General features: G+C 42.2%; 1 protein-coding gene across 3 annotated transcripts in view; it reads left to right on the forward strand.

Annotated features, from left to right (window-relative positions):
* VGLL4 (vestigial like family member 4) overlaps nt 1–20,623 on the forward strand; it is a 157,133-nt gene that overhangs the window by 76,117 nt on the left and 60,393 nt on the right. The window lies entirely within an intron of this gene.

Below are 20,623 nucleotides of genomic sequence, written 5' to 3' on the forward strand. Positions count from 1 at the left end.
GCACAGACTGGCTCTTTGTCTGATTTCCCATTTCCTGTACAGCTCTGGGAGAGTTCTGACATTGAAGGATGTTCCCTCCAGACTCCTGTCCCTTGTGGAAGTGATTGCACAACCCACCAACCAGAAAGCTAAATTAAAAAAAAAAAAAAAAAAGAGCTCTGAAATCTTATCATTTATTACCTCCTACTAAACCATGAGGTATTTCCCCGCTGCCCTGTAGTATTTCAAGCTGTCTCTGTTAGTAGTAAGAAGAGAAAAGGGAGTTTCTTAATCCAACATTATCTACGTGAGATTTGAAAAAGTGGTCATGGTCTGAGGCTGAGTAGCGGGAGACACATCTCCGGGGGAATTCAGCTTGGCAGGGGAAGTGTTTTTTGTTGTAACCATATACAAATCAAGGAGACATCTCCCTTCTGATTCAGCAGGAGAAGTTTCCATGTCTCTGCCTATAGTGAACTGAACATTGCTCTAGAAAAAGAAAACATGGAAGAAACTTGGGAGGGTGAGCCGATCCACTTGTATTTTTCGTGTAAAAACTTTAGCCCTGTTGCCCAAGCAGTCGAAAACTTACCCTTTCCCCTTCAAGGAAAAATCTCATTCTTATTGTTTTTTATTTAACTTTGTGGATAAGAATCTCGTATTTAAAGTAGTCTTTCTTTTTTTTTTTTTTTAAATCCTACTTGTTCCAGGAATGCGAATTTTGGTGAATTGCTTTTCTTTCAATCTGCTGCTTTAGGTATCATCCTGCTTCTAAAGTCACTCATTTAAAAGGCAGACTTTTTTTTTTTTTTTACATCTTTATTGGAGTATAATTGCTTTACAATGTTGTGTTAGTTTCTGCTGTACAACAAAGTGAATCAGCTATATGTACCCATATGCTCCTATATCCCCTGCCTCTCGAGCCTCCCTCCACCCTCCCTATCCCACCCCTCTAAGTGTCATAAAGCACCGAACTGATCTCCCTGTGCTGTGCAGCTGCTTCCCACTAGCTATCTATTTTACATTTGGTAGTGTGTATATGTCCATGCCACTCTCTCACTTTGTCCCAGCTTCCCCTTCCCGCCCCCCCTGTGTCCTCAAGTCCCTTTTTAGAGTGGTCTAAGCAGCAAGCCACCAGGCGTATTTCCTGTGAAATTAACACTGCAGTTAGTTTAAAAGAATTTTTTTTCAGTGAACAAGAAACTGAAAACTTTTAAGGCACTTTCTGTTGGATTGTCTTTGTCATTGAGTAATAAGAGATTTTCAAAATAAAACAAAGCATAATAATCAGCCTGAGAGAGGAATATAGGGATTATTAGGAAATGGATACCACATTAATTTTTTATGTCTGCAGCTGGTGAGGAAAAGCTTACGGAAAGCTTGTCCAGGTTGATCTGTTGTTTAGTAGGTACCATACACGAGAGTGGTCTTCTAGGCTCCCTCCTTAATTGGGAGGAAGAAACTTTGATTCTGAAAGTTGAGTAGATGTGTGGGATGATGTGTGTATGTTTGGTTTAAACATCTGCTGCTATTTTCCTTATTATGAAAGTTAATATTATTTTAACACCAAAATAAATACACTGGAAATGAAGAAAAGCACAGCAAAAATCTGAGTGGTGTTTATAGTGGGTTGTTTATGTCCTAGTGGTTTTCTCAGTGTAAACATTGCACACATCTGCTCTGAACTCAAAAGGGTGTTTAGAAGATGGGCATAAATCTTAGATGGGATTTTTTGGGGGGGGGTAAGAAAAGTTGGAATAGTTATTGTTCCTTTTAAGTCCAACACTTTGAGAATATTCGTATTAAATCTATCAGCTCACCAGCATTCCAAGGAAGTTATTTGGAAAATGGAATGTACAGTTGGTGGGCAGTGTTTGATTTCACTTAGGGCCCAGGCATGTTTCACGTCTCTTAAAAATAAGGGACAAAATAATTGTCTGAATTTTTAGTTTTAAGAAGGTAAGATGTTGACGGTTAATTATTATCTAGGTTAGTTGTACTGTTTTCCTTATTTGTACTAGAGCTCTACTCCACAAAATAAACCATGTGTCTGCACCATCTTTCCTCAACCTCTCTGGCAACTTATACACAAACAGGTCTTTTTTAGCCAATTATCTCATAGCATACAAGGTCTTCCTAAAACCCCACATTTAAGGTAGACTCCAGATGGCTTAGATATGGACTCTCTGCTTGGTGTCTGCTCCTGACTTTCACCATAGAAATCCACAAGCATAATTGAAAAGAGAATTAAGGGAAAAAATGAACCACAAATAGATTTGGGGTGGGGACCTGTTGGGATAGGAGAAGATGATTGGCAAAGGGCAGGAAGAATCTGCATTTGGCTAACTTATGGAAACTAATTACCTTCATTGGTGATAAGCCAATTAGCAGAACTCTGCTTGGGTATTAATATGTCTTTTCAAAAATCTCTGGTTTATTACTGAAATTCTCAAGAGTTAGCCGGTCCATCATTCATCACCCTTCCTACTGTATGTTCAAATTATACCCACTTGAATCCCAGTTTTGCCTCTGTCTCCTTGAAAAGGAGCCTTCATTTTTTCCCCTCTGAACTCCTGAGAATGCGCCACTAGTAGACCGAAAGCCTCATGAAGGCGGGGCTTTGTCTTGGTCGCTGTATCCCTGAGTCCTGGCACCGTGCCTGGTGTGGCTCTCAGGAAGTGGTGGACTCAGAAATCAATGAAATCTCTCTGTCCGCAGCTGTGGTCGCTACTATATAATTTGGCACTTAATTTTATACTGTCTCATGTTCTCTAATTATCTAATTATTGCAGAGCTATCCAGGGCCTTAGATACAGCTAATACATTTGCCTTGTTTTTGCCAAGAAAACTGAGACCTAGAGAGGTGAATTGTCCATCCAAGTTTATTCAGAAAGTTTGTAACAGAATTGAATTGAGGAACAAAGTGGTCTCAGTTAGTCTGTGATTCTTCTATACCATACCACCTCTCCAAAATTATTTGATGTCTTGCCTCCTTAATTAATCATCACCTCCTTGATGTTAGGGGCCACGCTGTGTCCCGGGGACCTTCACAGCCCGCAGCACAGGGACACCATCTTGGCTCACGATGCACAGTTGAGTCTGACCTGGATTCTTCTTTGCTCTGAAACCAGTTGTTGGTCTAGGTTCCCAAACTGTTGTGATAATCAGGGAAGATGGTAATCAGGGCTCTAGGCGAGGAGCATGGTCGGAATTCGCCTTCCTTGCTCCTCTGGCACGTAGCTTTGCTTAACTTTGTTCTGACTGCAGGGGAGGAGGCCCTGCGTAGATGCCAGTCACAGAGAGTTTCCTCAAGGGACCAGGGAGCTGGTTCGACCATGGGCTTTTCTCAAGATGGCTGATGGTTCTATTTACATAATTACTTAGTGCTGAAAACTTAGGTCCTAATAAATGTACTCATGGTTGGCTGTGGCTTTAAGCTGCTGTTAGGGATACTTTAATTATGGGTTAAGAGCCATTAAGGTGTAATTTGGTAGAAGAAATCTCCCCTTTTAATTTAATGGTATGATTTATATTGGGAGAAAGGAAGAATAGATTGTATCTTCAGATCTTCTGAAAGCTTAAGAGAAGAGTGTTATAAGTTCCTGGACTTTTAGAGCTGTTCATTGTTTCAGAACTTAATTATCACTTGTTTCATCATGGGCTACATATAAATTAATTTTCTGGAATTGAAAGGAAAATGTACACAACAAGGGTGGTTGAGTCGAGTGAGACCCTGCTAGGGATGTGAGCAAGGCCCATGCCCGGCTGACGGATTTCTTTTGTTTTCTGCCAGTTTAACCAGCAGCAGTTTAATGGAGTCCTGGTTTCATTGTTCTTTGTCTAATGAGCTCAGAGGCATCAGGAAACTTAGGAGTGTCGGTACTAGTGAGTTGAAAAGGGCACAGAGCAGAGCCGTTTTGTACTGGTTATATTCTGTCCCCAGCCCCGAGCACCAAGTGACCAGCTCTTCACCCAGGGGTGAGGTAGAATATCTGCAGCTGTTTTGCTGTGGAAATTCATTTTACTGTAGCTTTTAATTTGTAGGAGAGGGTCGGGAGTGAGGGGGGAGGGGGGAAGGAGAGATGGAGAGAGAGGGGGAGGGGGTGAGAGGAGGAGAGGTTGGGAGGAGCTTGGTTAATAAAACAAGCCCAGGTGAACCCAAGAGCTCTCCTGCGAGGACCTGGCCAGTTTATATTCCTTCTATCTACAGTTTGGGAGGGAAGGTGTGATTATACCCTCCTTCCTTCCGGCTCCCCTCTCTTGTTTCTCTACCCTTTTCTGGAAGGATTATTTTACTTGGCTGTTTCTTGGAACCTACACCAGCTTTGTTTTGGAAGGCGGATTTCTCTTCCTTCCTTCCTCCTTACTTCCCTATCGTCCTCAGGGCCTTCAATTCCTAGGGTGTTTGGATTCGTTGCTGTGAAAGAAGAGTATTTTAAAAACACACCGTAAGATATGAAGAAATTCCCCCTCTGCATATGAGAAGATTCAATACCTCTCCTTAATAGTTTGGTTCTGCTTTATTGTGAGGATGTTGCAGAAAACTGGGTTTTGTCGTGAAGAAATTAGATCCAGATTTCGCACTTCTGCATGTACACAAAGATATAAAATCAGTCTTACCAGGGATTGTTTCTGACTGTATCTGTTTTATCTCTCTGTATCTGCACGTTTATTCCGTGACTGTTTATATTTAGTGGTATCTATGTATATACTGGGCTCCTTGGAGCTGAGCTCCAGCCTTGCTCAGCAGTGTCAGTTTGTCTTAGAAAATAGCCCCTCTCCCTTTTATTTTTTAATGAACTCATATATCAGCGCCCCCCTCCCACCCCCCCGCCCCGGCCCAAAAAAAACTTCAACCACTTTATTTTAAAAGCAGAGTCTGAAATTTTTATTTTCTCTCTTTTGCTTTCTTTCTCTCTGCCTTCCTGAATGTTATATGTTCTACTAAGTTCTAAGGGATTATTGCCAGTTTGCTTTCTTATCTTGCCTTTTCTGCATTCTCTTTCTTAGAATTCTGTAGATTGTTTTAATTTCATAGTATTGTATACAGGATATGTTTTAATCCTAACAATGTGAATCACTGCTAGTTGAAAGAATGTTTATTTATGCTAAGTAAAATAGAAAATCCATTCTGAAAGTTGTCTTTAATTTGTGGCTATTTATATGATCTTTTCTGAACTCTTAACATTTCACCCATCTGTTTGCAAAGAAGTCTGTAAACATAACAAACTGAAAAATATTTAGTAAGTGATTGGAGAAGACTCAGTACTGTGCTTTTGTAACCCAGTATCCATTCTCTTAAACATGTATGGAATGCCTCTGCTCTGCTAAGGAATGTGTTAGGTCTTGGGTTGATCTTTCTCTGTCTGTGTGTGTCTGTCTCTCTCTGTGTGTCTCTGTCTCTTAACATTTTTTATTATGAAACATATCATATAGACATAAAAGTACATAAAACATGTGTAATTTATAGTTAAAAAATAATCAACCTTGTAATCATCACCAGGTGAAGAAGTATTCAATCGCCTCCTTCAAGTATTCTCTCCCAGTCAGAATTCCTCCCGACCCCAAGAGGGCGTCGCAGTTGTAACTTGCTTTTCTTTATACGTTTACTACCTATGTGTGCCATTCTAGACAAATTAGCTTAATTTTGTCTGGTGGGTTTTTTTTGTATTTTTGTTTTTTTTTTAAAACCCTATATAATTGGAATTGTCCTGTAAGTCTTCTCTGTGTCTTGTTTATGAGATCTTTTAAAGTAGTGGCCATGTCCTAAGAGGTTGTCTTCTCCATATGAAGCCTCCTTCTCGGGTTGGGGGCGGGGCCAGGGGCGGCTTCACCCTGGAACTTTCGCAGATGTCCCAGCCTCCCTCTTCACTCACCGGCTGCTCCCCTGTTAACAGACGTGGTGTTGCTTTGGTCTGAACTTTTTTTTCAGTCAGTATTTTGGTCACAGTCTTCACCACTGTTAAAGCCCACCAGCATCCATGTGTAATGGAAAATTGTGTGTTAGAAAAATTCTGCCCAGCACAGATGTAGAGAACAAACGTATGGACACCAAGGGGGGAAAGTGGCGGGGGGGGGGGGTGAGGGGGTGGGATGAATTGGGAGATTGGGATTGACATGTATACACTGATGTGTATAAAATGGATAACTAATAACAACCTGCTGTATAAAAAAATAAATTAAATAAAATTCAAAAAAAAAATTCTGCCCAGTTTCGGAGAGCGCAGAACTGGGGGTGGGTGGGGGGACACTTCTGTAGATACATAGGTTAATTAGGGTCTGAACAGAAACTTTAGTTGTGCATTAATGAGCAATTTGCTCAAAGGCTGAGACTTGTTACAAGTCAACTTTGTCTCAGCGGCAGGTTTCTTTGGAGGGTAATCCAGGGACTTTTAGATATACAGAAAAAGCTTAAGTTGTTTGTTTCAGTACTCAAACAATACTCTACATTGTATAGAGGTGGCTGCTGGAGAGCAACAAAGAGCTGAAACAATAGTCGGCCTTATGCACCGTCTAAAATGATGAATGAAGGATCATCCGTATGTATCGCTCTTGGTATTTATTTTATATCTGTTTTGCGTGAAAAGAGTTGCCTGTTAATGCTTCTTGGCTAATGATTAGATTTTAATAGAGTGAATTCCCGAATTTAATGGTTTGATGCAGATGCTTTCTGCCGAGCAGTTTCGCACGGTGTTCACACTCGCTCACCTTCTGCTGGACAGAGCCTGTGCCGTTTCCCCGTTAACAGTCGAGGGAGTGATGAGTGCAGATTTCTGCATGTCTTCCCCCCTTTGAAAACAAACACATCTTCCATGATGTGGCAGCCCTATTAAAGTGACAAGGGATTAATTTAAAATTTTATTTCATTGTCGGCGGCTTCCTCCTGTACCCATTTTCTCCCTTTCTTACTGTGCGTGTCCTTTTCAACTATTGTTTTTTTGATGAGCAACTGATAAACTATTGGCTGACCCCACAGAGAACCCGTGTTTTATTTCCTTGCTGAAAAGCTCTGACCTCTTTGCCAGTGCTTAAAATCACCCAGGAGAGTGATTTGGGTAGCTTTTTAAAGAAATATGTAATAGCAGCTATAGTACCAGGCTTGAAGTTCTATTGAGTGGAGGGTAAAAGGGATGGAAAATAGTAGTCATTCTCGGTGTGAAACCTATGTAAAGTTTTGTAACATGGCCCCACCGAATTCCCAATTGGGAACAATTACCACCAATTTCTGGAGATGATGATGGAGCCCTTTTTCTGTTAGAGGCTTTATTTCAATACAGAGAGGGAAGCGGTAGAGTGAAGTAGAATTCCAGGACTAACAGCAGACATCAAATATTGCTCTTAGTGTCCAATAATAAATATAACACATAAAATATATATATAATGTATATATATATAAAAATATACTTTTACATATTCTATATATATAAATATATAAAATACACACACATACACACATGTGTATACCATACATGGTTTTATATTTTGTTTGACAGAGAGAGAGAATGAGAGAGCGCCTTCTTGTAGAGTTGGAAGGATCCTTATGTACCATTTAAGGAGAGAATAGTGGAACCCCCACATCTCCGTGGCTTTCCTGCCTGCAGGCTGTTCAGAATCTGACTCCATCCTTCTCTCCTTTCCCCTCGGCTCAGTGAAAGGCTGGTTCTTCCATTTGTGCTCACAGGTCCCTACCCTGTGGCCTCAGGGACTTAGCAGTGATTGGTTTCTTTTCTGATTTCCTTTCTTCCTCTCTTGGGTCTTTCTCTTCATCATGTGCTTACTACGCACAAGTCTCTCCCAACTTTAAAACAAAAACTAACCCATCCCTAAACCTTGTGTTCCCTTTTTACCTATTAGATCTCTTTTCCTTGCCATCCAGGTTATCAGAAGAAGGTCAGTGTTCTCTGTTTACCGTCTGTCCATTCGCTCCTCGTTCCACTGTGATCTGATTTCTGTTCCCACGACTCCATTGAAATTGCTTTGGACAAGGTCACTAAATGATACCCTCGTGGCACGTTCAGTGGACACTTTTTAGTCCTTAGTTGAGTCTCTGCCTGTGGTGCTGACTCCTTCCAAATTCTTAAAATTCTTACATCCCTTGGCTCAAAGGCTTATCGGATCCCCACTCCATCGTGAACGAGGTGCTGTGTGCCGCACCAACAGGGGCTTTATGTGCTCCTGCGGGTGGGTAGGAGGGTATATAAGAGGGAGGCAGGCTGATAAACATTTGTTCTTAGCTTGAGAATAGATTGGAAGGAAAGAGGAGAAATAGGAGAGGAGGTGACTGTGCAGCGCTTTGGGCAAGAGGTGGCGGAAACCCAAGTCACGGCGGTGGTAGTGAAGAAGGAGAAGGGGGTAGGTCTTAGAGACGTTTGGAGAGAAGACGGAAGGGCGTGGTTCTGGATGGGAGCAGGGGAAGAGGCGGATGACGGAGAGGGCTGTGAGGCTGCTTCCCCAGCTTCCGGCTTGTCCGCGTGGAGGGACGGTGCTGCCATTTGCAGAGGCGGGAAACACGGGGAGAAGACTGGCTTCTGTGGTGAGATTGTGAGTTTCATGAGTTTAGTTTCGGGTATGTTGAGTTTGAAGGCTCTTTGAAATTTCAAAGGAGAGATAAGTATTAGAAAGTTGAGTATATGGGTCTAGAGCTCAGAGAAGTGGCCGCTGCCGGAGATAGTAATTTGGGATAGAGAATAAGAATGGTCACCTAGGAACAAAGACTAGAATAAGAAGTTGAAGAGGTCCTAGGAACTCTTCTCTTAGTCAGGTCTCCATGGGTTTTCTTCATTATCACTAAAATAACCGCATCACTGACCCCACCTCTCATCACGTTCCCTCCGGGCCTTGGTCTGTAACATCACGGGAGTGTCATTCCTCACGTACCCCTCCAGCCTCATCCTCCGCTACTCCATCGCCCACGTCATCGCTCCTTCACCCGCACCTGTGGTCCAGACACACCTGACTCCTTCCTTCCGGTGAGCCGTGGCCTCTTCCTGAAATTCCACCTGTTCTTTCTCATGACTCCTGTTAGCCTCTCCCTCACGGGCAGAGACTTCTTCTGGAAAGTGACCCTCTTCACCCCTACCTTCTTGGCAGGGTTAGGTGTTGTGTTTGTGTTTGCATGGCGTGCCACGTGTGCTTCTGTCGGAGCATTTGTACTCACCTGTCTGCCTTGCTGTAAGCTCTGGGAGGGCCAGGCCTTTGTCTTTCGTCTTTGTTCTTAGCATCAAGCACAAAGAGTGGTGTCTGCTTATGGGTGAATCCACTCCACTGTCTTTTCATTAAAGATAAAGAGACACTGGAATTGTGTGACTAGCCCAGGGATGCTCAGTCAGTTGAGAACACAAGGGAGTTTGTTAATTATTAGAATGTTCTTAGAGGGGGGACAGAGAGCCAGGAAAAGGAGGTGTGTGAAGGTGGGGGGGCACTCTTTAAGGCTCAGTGTCTGTAGAGAAATATTTTGAAGTGGGCTGGTTGCTTAGAAATGACTGCCCCTACTCATCTGTTTTTCTTGTTTTTTGTTTCTTTTTTTAATAGAAAGGGGGCAGCTCACTGGGGAGACACATCGATCTCATCATTTTATCTTTATATTTATTTATTTATTTGTTTGTTTTTGGCTGTGTTGGGTCTCCGTTGCTGTGCCCAGGCTTTCTCTAGTTGCAATGAGCAGGGGCTACTCTTTGTTGCGGTGCGTGGGCTTCTCATTGCGGTGGCTTCTCTTGTAGTGGAGCATGGGCTCTAGGTGCGCGGGCTTCAGTAGTTGTGGCGCATGGGCTCAGTAGTTGTGGCACGTGGGCTCAGTAGTTGTGGCGCACGGGCTTAGTTGCTCTGCGGCATGTGGGATCTTCCCGGACCAGGGCTCGAACCCGTGTCCCCTGCATTGGCAGGTGGATTCTTAACCACTGTGCCACCAGGGAAGCCCCTCATCTTGTTTTCTAATCACTTGCCTTTAGTCTATGAAGTGAACTGATCATTTATGGGAAAATATTTAATACCTGTTACATGCCAGGCACTGTTGTATGTGCTGGGGATGTAGATGTCAACAAAATAGACAGCAGGATCCCTGAGTTTTTGGAGCTTAACAGTGAAGATGGGAGGCAAACAATGAAGATGTAAGTAAAGAAAGAAGGTAATTACAGATTATGAAAAGTGTTATTATTACAGGTTGCTGTCTCTTAGCTGACTTACTGTTTACAGTAGTTTTATCCATTGTCAAAAAGTGACTGCTTTCATTTCCAAGCTTTGAGTGGATGATTTCCCTTATTGTCTTGTGAAGGACTTAAACGTATGTTGAGGAAACTTGAAAAAAGTTTCCTTTGGAATCTTAGAAGTGTGGAGTCTCCTACTTGGTTTATTCACTGTAATCAGAGTCAGACTGCCTTGCTCCATCGTACCTGTCTGTTATATTGGGAACTAGTGTTTATTGCAGTCTTATCAACTTAAAAAAACCCAAGATAGTCAAATGGTCCATTTGGGTCCTAATAGGAATAAAATATATATTTAGAATTTACAAATTCAGTGAAATAAGAAAAAATAAAAGCCCAGAAAATCAATGTATTAGTTGTATGTTCTTTTTAAACTACTCTAGTCAGACCTTAAAAGATATTGCCCTGTCTGGGATAGATCCTACAACAACCCAAAGGAATTTTTATTGTGAGCTCTTATTTCATGATAACAGAGTATTTGCTGAGGGCTAGACAAAAAGTCAATCTTGGACTTAATGTGGATAATGGACTGGAGTGTCCCACCTGTTTGGTTTTCTTTTTGCTTTTGTTTGCATTGAGACATAATTAATTATGGTGAAATATTAAGGGCATGGGTTCATGAATTTTCCCCCTGTGTTTTTACTTTTTGTAACCACTACCCAGATCAAGACATAGCACGTTTTCATCACCACAGAAAGTTCCTTCATGCCTCCTTGCTCGGCAGTCCCCATCCCGCAGCGGTACTGTGACCACGGATGTGACTCAGTCGTCATAAATTAGTGTTGCCTGCTCTTGGGCTTCATGTCAGTAGAATCATTTGATTCCCACTTCTTGTGCTCGGCATAGTATTTCTGAGATTGGTCCACGTTGTTGCCCAGATCAGTAGTTTGTTCTTCTGGATTGCCCTGCTATAGTCTGTCATATGAGTATATCACAGTTTGCTTCTCTGTTCTCAGGTTGATGGACATTTGTCTTGTTTCCAGGTGTTAACCATTATGAATAAAGATGCTCTAAACAGTTGTTTTTACTGTGGTAAAAGTATACCATAACATTTGTTATTTTAGCCGTTTTTAGGGTGCAGGTCAGTGGTATTCAGTCTATTCACTTTGTGGTGCAGCCTCCGAACATTTTTACACAAGCCTTTTTGTGGACATACGTGCTCCTTTCTCTTGGATAAATACTCATGGGTGGAATTGCTGGGTCATTGGGTAAGCTGAACTTTTTTTAGAAACTGCTTAACTGTTTTCCAAAGTGGTTGTACCATCTGACACTCCCACCAGCAGCACCTAAGGGCTCCGGGAACTCTGTGTCCTCACCAGTCCGTGGTGTCGCCGGTCTTAAATTTTAGCCCTGCTGGGGGTTTATCGTTGGGCCATATCCAGGTGTTTTTCACTGTTAACTTATAGTCCATTACCTGTTGGAATACCTCCTGGGACACTGCTGATTGGTATCATGTGCCAAAATGCATAGTCTCTGCTTCTGATGAGCCGATGGCCTCAGGGAGAGGCTGGAATATGTATGTTTGTTGTCTAATTGCAGGGCAGAGGTAGTGATTTTGGTATTGTTCAAAGGAGGGGTTGTTTTTCCAAGTGGGTAAATCCAAAGCCATGGAAACCAGCAGGCAGCCAGATTGAGAGATGTGAACAAACACCAACGTGGCACGGAGGACTCTTTTTTTGGGAACCCTTTCCTGTAGTATAGTGTTGCTTTGCTTTAGTTCATGTTGGGTAATGATTCATCCACCCACTGGCCTGTTAAAACAAAGCTCAGGGATTAAGCTCTCTCAGCTCCAGTTTGATTTATCTCCTGGTTTGCCTACCATTCCCTGTTTAGGTTCTTTTAATCTGTGCCCGCCCCCCACCCCCTCCCCGCCCCCCCCCCCCCCCCCGCCGCCTTTAGAATGCCCTCCGCGCTCCTTTCCAGCAACATGAATTCTATAGATCCTTCAGCCTCCATTTATAAAACTTTACCTGAAACTTTTTATAGGCAGGAATAGTACTGTAACCTGTTAAATTCTCAATTCCTGGCAAGATGCCTTGTTGTCTTTCAATGTGTGATGATGTTTATATCCTGTTCTTTTGAGCTTCTGTAGAGTTTACAGTCTGTATTATTCATTTGGCAGTTATATCACCTTGTATTTTGTTATCTTTAATGTAAATACAGCGTGACACTGAAAGCAAACAAATGTAACAGCTCCCATCTAAATAAGTAAGGTGCTGAAGCTTGTCTTCAAAATAGTTACCCTGGAAAATTACACACTTAACACTGTGATGATCTCATTCCCAGAACACTGCTGGTGATTCAGAAGTTGCCTTCATGGTCTGAGGTACATTCTTTTGAATATTTTAAACAGTTACCGGTAATTAAATGTATACATTAGATACTTGTAGAGGACTTACTCTCTGCCAGGCTCAGTTCTGTGTAAGTGTGCCTATGACATGATGAGCTGGGTTTTCCTGTCATTCCAAAGCCAGTTCCACAAGTGGAGTTTGAAAATATATTTTAATCAGTGACAGTTTTCTTTGGAATAAGTAGGTTCAAGTCATTCCAGAATGACTGCCTTGAAAATGACAACACTCATTTGCATGCTTACCAATAATTTTTAAAATTCAGTTTTATTGGTGTGTGTGTGTGTGTGTGTGTGTGTACACATACGCAAGGCAAAGAGTCTACTATCTTTTGTGTATCCCGCTGCTAGTAAGTAGCACATCTTGTTGTGACGTGGCAGACACTAAGTGAATGCGTGGTGATTTGAGATCACAGAGCCCTTATTGTAGAGGGCTGAGATAATTTGGCTGTTACGTGAGGTAGACTGACAATCTCTGGCTTTATCTGTGTACTGTTCAGCTTTGCTCACTCATTTGTATGTTTGTGAAGTTCTAGCAACATGTTCTTCAGCTCACTTTATGGAAGATTTGAATGCTGCCTAGTTTGCTTGTGAGGGATTTTCTGTAGAATGACTCCCCCATTCCCATCGCTGATGGGGGATAATCACAGCTTATAGTGGCCACAATGGTGTCTAGAGTGCAGTTCAGGGAGTGGTTGGTGCACCTTAAAATACTTATTGGTGCCTTTAAAGGTTTTGAAATCTTCAGCTGTGCTAGGTCTTATGTGTCATGAGGAAAAAAAAAAAAAATCAAGTTCCTGCCCTTCCCAGGGCTTATCTTTTTTTTTTTTTTTTAAGGATTTTCTTATTTATTTATTTATTTATTTATTTATTTATTTATTTTTGGCTGTGTTGGGTCTTCGGTTCGTGCGAGGGCTTTCTCCAGTTGCGGCAAGCGGGGGCCACTCTTCATCGCGGTGCGGGGACCGCTCTTCATCGCGGTGCGCGGGCCTTTCTCTATCGCGGCCCCTCCCGTCGCGGGGCACAGGCTCCAGACGCGCAGGCTCAGCAATTGTGGCTCACGGGCCCAGCTGCTCCGTGGCATGTGGGATCTTCCCAGACCAGGGCTCGAACCCGTGTCCCCTGCATTAGCAGGCGGATTCTTAACCACTGCGCCACCAGGGAAGCCCAGGGCTTATCTTTTAAGTAACAAGAGGAGAGTGAGAGAAACTCTGGTGACATGAGTGACACTGAGACACATATGTGCCCACACAGGGACTCATGTTGTTTTGATTTTGTGGTGTGTATGTGTTTGTATGTGTGTTTTGCACAGTTTATTTCTTTGGGTTTAGAAACTTTCCCTTTTGTGTTTGATTCATCTCACTTTGGTTACATTGCAGCCGTGATGGTTGATGGACTAATTCTACTAATGCGCAGGGTTTATCTTGAGAATCTTGGAAAGATAAGGCGCCACCCATATTTACTGTCTTCCACGTTGACTCTGTTTCTGCTATAGCTTTTTAAAGATGATAGGTTTTTTCTTTAATCTAGTGTTTTTTAACAGCTTTACTGAGATATAATTTGCATATCATAAAATTCTCCCATTTAAAGTGTACAGCTCAGTGGTTTTTTGTATATTCGCAGAATTGTGCAACCATCACCACGATCTAAGATTAGAACATTTTCATCAGTGTCAAAAGAAATCTTGTTCCCATTGGCAGTCCCTCGCCATTCCTTCTCTTCCTCCCAAGCCCTGGTAACTACTAGTTTACTTTCTGTCTCTATAGAGCTGCATATTCTGGATATTTCATATAAATGGAATCATATAATATATGGTTTTTTGTGACTGGCTTCTTGCACTTAGCATAATGAAAGGCTCACTCATGCTGTAGCAGGTGTCACTACTTCATTCTTTTCTATGGCTGAATAATAGTCCCTTGTATGGATAGATCACATTTTATTTATCCAAAAGTTAATGTTTTTTAAGAAGCAGTAATAGCTCCTGGATAAAGGTTAGGCTGAATAGTTATACAGACTATGATGTCTTCTTCAGCCCTGAAAAGCAGAAGAAAAACAAACCATTTTGTTTGCTGATCTGCACTTGAACCCCAGCAAAATGTCATGGTCACAATCCTATGGTATAACCCCCTGGAGCAGTAGCATGGTTTATTTTCAGTATCTGAGTGATAATTTCTGCTCGCAGGTAGACTGACAGTCTCTGCCTTTGTCTTTATTCTATTCAGTTTTGGTCACTCACTTATACATTGCACAGATGGCTCTAGAGGAAGATGGTAGATTCTTTGCTGTCAAGTAATTTGCACTGTAGATGTGGTGATTTATATACACACATCTCAGTGTGTGTGTGTGTGTTTATGTATGGCAGTGAAATTGGAGTTTCTATGTTAGACCTCTAATTTTACATGGATGTCTATCGATAGATATGTATGTATATTTAGAACATTTCTATTATATATAAAGTTAAAAAATATATGTATCTGTATATATGTACCCAGATAGTTAGATAGATAGGTAGGTAGGTAGAAGGAAGGTCTTTGGCATTTCAAAGACTTCAGAACCAAAATGTCATTCAGCCTAAACCGTAATGGATTATCAACTAAGTGTTCGGTAGTTCTGTTCTCAGTTATCGTGGGGTTAGATAAGATAGACTGCTGAATGCTAGCAGTCCTACCTAGGAGGCCCACTCATAGGGTAAAAGAAATGTGCTACTGACATTCACACGTTAAGTCCTGCGTACTGTGTTTAATGATGTCACCTGGTTATTCAATTTATTTGTGCTTTTTAATAAACTTCATATATCTAGACATTTGCAGGTTTCTTTAAAAGAAAAACAACAACCTTGTAATCAGATCTCTGCAAGATGACTTCTAGTATAAGTGTTTCCCTCGGTACAGATTCTCTTTGAATTTTTGTTAAAAAGCTTTCACATATTTAAAATATCTAAAAAGGTTCTGTACTTTGTGTCTCTGACATTCACGGAAACATCACCTCTTGTTAAAGCCTTCCATAAATGTTGCAGTCTTTGTGATTATTCCCTTTTAGAGTGTTCTAATATGAGTCCAACTGGTATAAAAAAGATTTCTGAATGCTCAGGATACTGATAGGACTTTCTCACTCATGTGAGCTTTTTGGATGTCTAAATGATGGCTACCCTGACAGATATTTCCTGACATTCATTTTACTTACAGGATTTCTCTCACGTGGTTTCTATGTTGTACAATAAAGTATGACTTCTGGGAAAAAAAGAAAGAAATGCGTGGCCACAGGTCAGGAGCCATCCCTCTGTCATGAAGTAGCGTTGGAAAAGCAGTCTGGGACAACAGAAAGAGCCTCTGGCACTTCTGAATTTTGGGAGACAGAAACCTTTAGAAGTTAGCATGAGATTCTTTGTAAATTATTTTATTTCTTATTTTATGAATATCCCCAGCATGAAATGAGATGTCTTAAAAGGCAGATCTGGCAAAGGGCGTTTTGATCTCCTCTGACGCCACTTACCCGGGGCTGTTCCTAACTCAGTCCGCAGCTTGCCCGGGAGTGATCACCGTGGCCTGGAGTTAATCCTGGGGAGCCAGCTGGGCGCACGCTGGCACTGTCCTGCTCAGCGAGCTGAGACTGGTGTCTGCAGTTAGAGTACAAGTTCCTCTGCTTCCCTGCCCCTCTCAGTTTTCTAGGCTTGGAGAAATTTACAAATCAGTAGCCGAGGACTCCGTCTGCAAAGCTTTTATCGAACATCTCACGGTCCTAATTCAAAGCTTTTGGGGGAATGAGTTGTTTTATTATGTAAAAGACATGTAGGAACTCTATGGCAGTAAATGCATTACAGGGAATATAGGGCAGCAGATGGTGAACCCATGTTCCTTATGGGGAAATTGAGGTATTGGTGAGGGTCCCCTCGCTAAGGTTCTGACCTCTAAAGAGGTGAACATTTAAAATAATTAGGTAGAGAAGTATCAATACATCATTGTTTGAAAACACGGTCTCCTAAAGGTGGTTTTTAGGTATTTGACCTGTTACCGTTGGCTGGAGGAACCAGGACGGCCTAAGTCTTGCTCTCTGTACCCCTGGTTCTTCGGGCATTTCCTGATCAGATGCTTGAGCCTTGAGATACTCAGTCATCAGTTCTCCTTTCCACCAACCACATCACTGTACAAACACCCCTTAGGCAGTTGGAAATGTTTGATCAGAATATTGATCGATCATAGTATTGATCAGTTTTGAAAGTGGAAGAGGCACAAGAGAAGATACCCACTAGCGTGCACGGGAACGTCTGGGGGGCATGCTTAATGACAGATTTTGAGGGTCCCTGGACCCATTGGGACTGGGTTCGGGCCTAGGAATATGCATTTTAAACAAGCATCTCAGGGGATTCTGATATAGGTGGTCCGGGGACCACACTTTGAAAAACATTGTACAAAGTGGTGAGTAGGAGCAGCTGAATGAGAGACAATAAGGAAAATTCCCCCAATTGATGAACGTAAACTGAGAACCACTTTTGCTTTAAGTAGGAGCTTGGTGTAGATCATGATAAGACTTAACCAAAAGTTAATTTACTCCCAAATTTTCAGGAATACATTTGTCACATGAAGTCAGTTTCACCTGATAAATATTCAGCATCAGCATCTTACAGAAAACCCCGAGAGAAAGAATGTAATTCTTCCTTAGTATACAACACCTTTTTTTATTTTTGGCTGCGTTGGGTCTTCGTTGCTGTGCACGGGCTTTTCTCTGGTTGCGGTGAGCAGGGGCTACTCTTCGTTGCGTTGCATGGGCTTCTCACTGCGGTGGCTTCTCTTTTTGCGGAGCATGGGCTCTAGGTGCGTGGGCTTCAGTACTTGTGGCGTGTGGGCTCAGAAGTTGCGGCACACGGGCCCTAGAGCCTGTGGGTTCAGTAGTTGCGGCACGTGGGCTCAGTAGTTGCGGCACACGGGCCCTAGAGCCTGTGGGTTCAGTAGTTGCGGCACGTGGGCTCAGTAGTTGTGGCGCATGGGCTTAGTTGCTCCATGGCATGTGGGATCTTCCTGGACCAGAGATCGAACCCGTGTCCGCTGCATTGGCAGGTGGATTCTTAACCACTGCGCCACCAGGGAAGTCCCTACAACACCTATTTTAAACTTTTTAATAAAATAAGATCCTTTGCTGCTTCTGCTTCATAGATCCTTCCTCTTATTCCTCCCAAGCAAGTCCCCGGTGCCTTGACAGTGTCCCGGTAGACGATCTGTGGTCTCAGTGGGGTACCCTGATAATGTGTGGGTGAATGTGGAAGCAAGGATTTGGATGTGAATGAGTTGGCATCCCTTTCTCCGTCTCGGTTTATCACCTCTGGGCTTTCAGCCACCTTTGGGATTCATAATAGGTCTAACGTGAGAATCTTCAGTGAATGTCCATCCGCCTTTGGCAAGAGAGGTTGAAGCATTAGCCATTTAAGTTATTTGCCGAAATACCGAGTGCTTATGTTAATTGGGTCATCAAAGACTGAACATCCCTGAATGAGTATAAGAAAGAAAATGCAAGTCTTTCAGGCCTCAGTTCTGAAGGCAACAGATGGAAACCTCTCAATTACATGAGCTCACATCTGTCCCTCTGATTTGACTGGGTCTCTGCCACAATGTGCTATGGAATTAGTGATTCTGTAATCCCTGGAAAGCACGGTTGAAGTGAGATTGACAAAGAGCTAGACCCTCAAGGTTAATGGCACAGGGAGAACAAGAAGCCTGGAGAACGAATAGCGAAATACAAATGTCAGTGGTTGCAAACTGCTCATCCATGTAATTTGCTGGAAGTTAGTATAGTCTAGTAGACCCCAAATTAAAATGTTTCAGTATTGCTTTGTTTCTTCATTAGTCTAATTCCCATTGACCTTATGTCAAGGCTAAAACAATTTAGAAGCACGCTAGCATGGGAACAGTTTTAATGACTATTGTCAGCATGGTTTTAAAGAAAATAGGTTGGCAAAACACATGTAGGTTCTTAAATCTATTAATAGTGTGAAATTTTATTTCTTTGTTTTGTTAAACCATTAAAATAAGGCTTTGGGAGATGGATTGAATTTCTGAAATGCCAGAATGTCCATGGTGAATATCACTGTTATTTATTATTTAGGAGTTTGCTACCCAGGTGTATGCAGTGGGTATTTAGCAATGGATGGGGCCTCATTCTACATAGGCCGGCCTATCAAGAAACGGGATGGCAAGATAGTGGCTTTTAGGAGAGCATTTGTAATAAAATTTGCATACCTTATAAAAGAGGTAAGAGTACGGATCAGATTTTTGTTCCTATGCCTGAAGGACACAGATAAGGGGAAAAATAGATTTGAATAAAAAGACTGAATCAGAGGACATTTTTACAAATCAAATATCTGATAGGGGACTTGTGTGTAGAAGATATAAAAAAAACTCTGACACCTCAACTTTAAGAAGATATACAGATGGCCAATAGGCACATGAAAAGATGCTCAACATCATTAGTCATTAGGAAATTGCAAATCAAGACTACAGTGAGATACAACGTCATACGCACTAAAATGGCTAAAATAAAAAAGACAGTGACGTGTTGGTGAGGATCTGGAGAAGCTGGAACCCTCCTGTGTTACTGGTAGGAATTTAAAATGGTACAAGCCCCTTTGGAAAGCAGTTTGGCATTTTTCTCAAAATGTTAAACACAGAGTTGCCGTTAGACCCAGCAGTTCCATTCCTAGGTGTATAGCCAAGAGAACTGAAAACATAGCCTCACAAAAACCTGTCCACGAACATCCACAGCAGCATTATTTATAATAGCCAAAAAGTAGAATCAATCCAAATGCCCATCACCTGATAAACGGATAACTAGAATGTGGTATATCTCGTATGATGGAATATTATTTGGTAGTAAAAACGAATGTATTGACATATATCATGGATGAACCTTGAAAACACTATGCTAAGTAAAAGAAGTCTGACACACCAGACTACACATGTGATTCTGTTTCTATGAAATATGTCCTGAATAGGCAGATCTATAGAGATGGAAAGTAGGTGCATGGTTGCCAGAGAGTAGGGGTCGGGGACAGCGTGGGGAGTGGCTGCTAAGGGGTATGAGTTTCTTTCTGGGGGGATGAACTATTCTGCCCTCAGACTGTGGTGATTGTTGTACGACCCTATGAATACACTAAAACACATTGAATCGGGCACTTTATTTAATTAATTAATTAATTTTTAAACGTCTTTATTGGAGTATAATTGCTTTACAACGGTGTGTTAGTTTCTGCTTTATAACAAAGTGAATCAGTTATACATATACATATGTCCCCACATCTCTTCCCTCTTGCGTCTCCCTCCCCCCCGAATCAGGCACTTTAAATGGGTGAATTTTATGGTATATGAATTGTATTTCAGTAAAGCTCTTGTAAAATTTGGAGATTTGAAGTGGAGAATATTGTTTGTTAGTTTTATTCCATTCATTTGATTCTTAGCAAAGTTCTACATGTGTGCATTTGCTCACATGAAAATATTCTGTGAAGTACCGTTGGCTTGATTATGAGCCTCACTGATGGCACCTGTAATCTGTGCAGTGGGTGTCTGAGAGCTAGGCTTTGTGTCTGGTGCTAAGGGACCTTCCCTGCCGAACACGATACAGCTCTTCTCAAGGAGCTGACAGTCAAGTATCGTGCTTTCTTTATAATCACTACTAGCTATCTTATAAAGCAACAAATCAGCGCCATGCATGTTGTAAATTAAGATAATCTTTACAGAGAATAAATTGTGTGTTTGTCAGGGTCGGGTGTTTGGAGGCTGGAGGTGAGGAGAGGAGGGGATGGAATTCCAGGGGAAGCACTTGACAAGGACAGGTGTGCAGATGGCCACGTGTCCATGTGAGTGTGCTGCTTTCCGGCTCGAGCCTAGCCGTTTGCTCCACGTGGCCTGCGGGATGAAGTCCACACTCTTTCCTGAGTGTGGCCAGTGAATCTGGCCGCTCCGGAACTTCCATGCAGGGCCGCTTCTGTGGGGGCAGTCTGATTGAAAGCGGGCGGAGGGAGGGCTCACGGACTTGATTGGCGCCCGCCTGCATAGCAAACTAAGTTTTTACTCACAGTCATTGATTTGAGGGGGCCTTGGAGATGCTAAAA

This window comes from Balaenoptera acutorostrata, chromosome 10, assembly GCF_949987535.1.
Source record: "Balaenoptera acutorostrata chromosome 10, mBalAcu1.1, whole genome shotgun sequence".
Taxonomy (NCBI): domain Eukaryota; kingdom Metazoa; phylum Chordata; class Mammalia; order Artiodactyla; family Balaenopteridae; genus Balaenoptera; species Balaenoptera acutorostrata.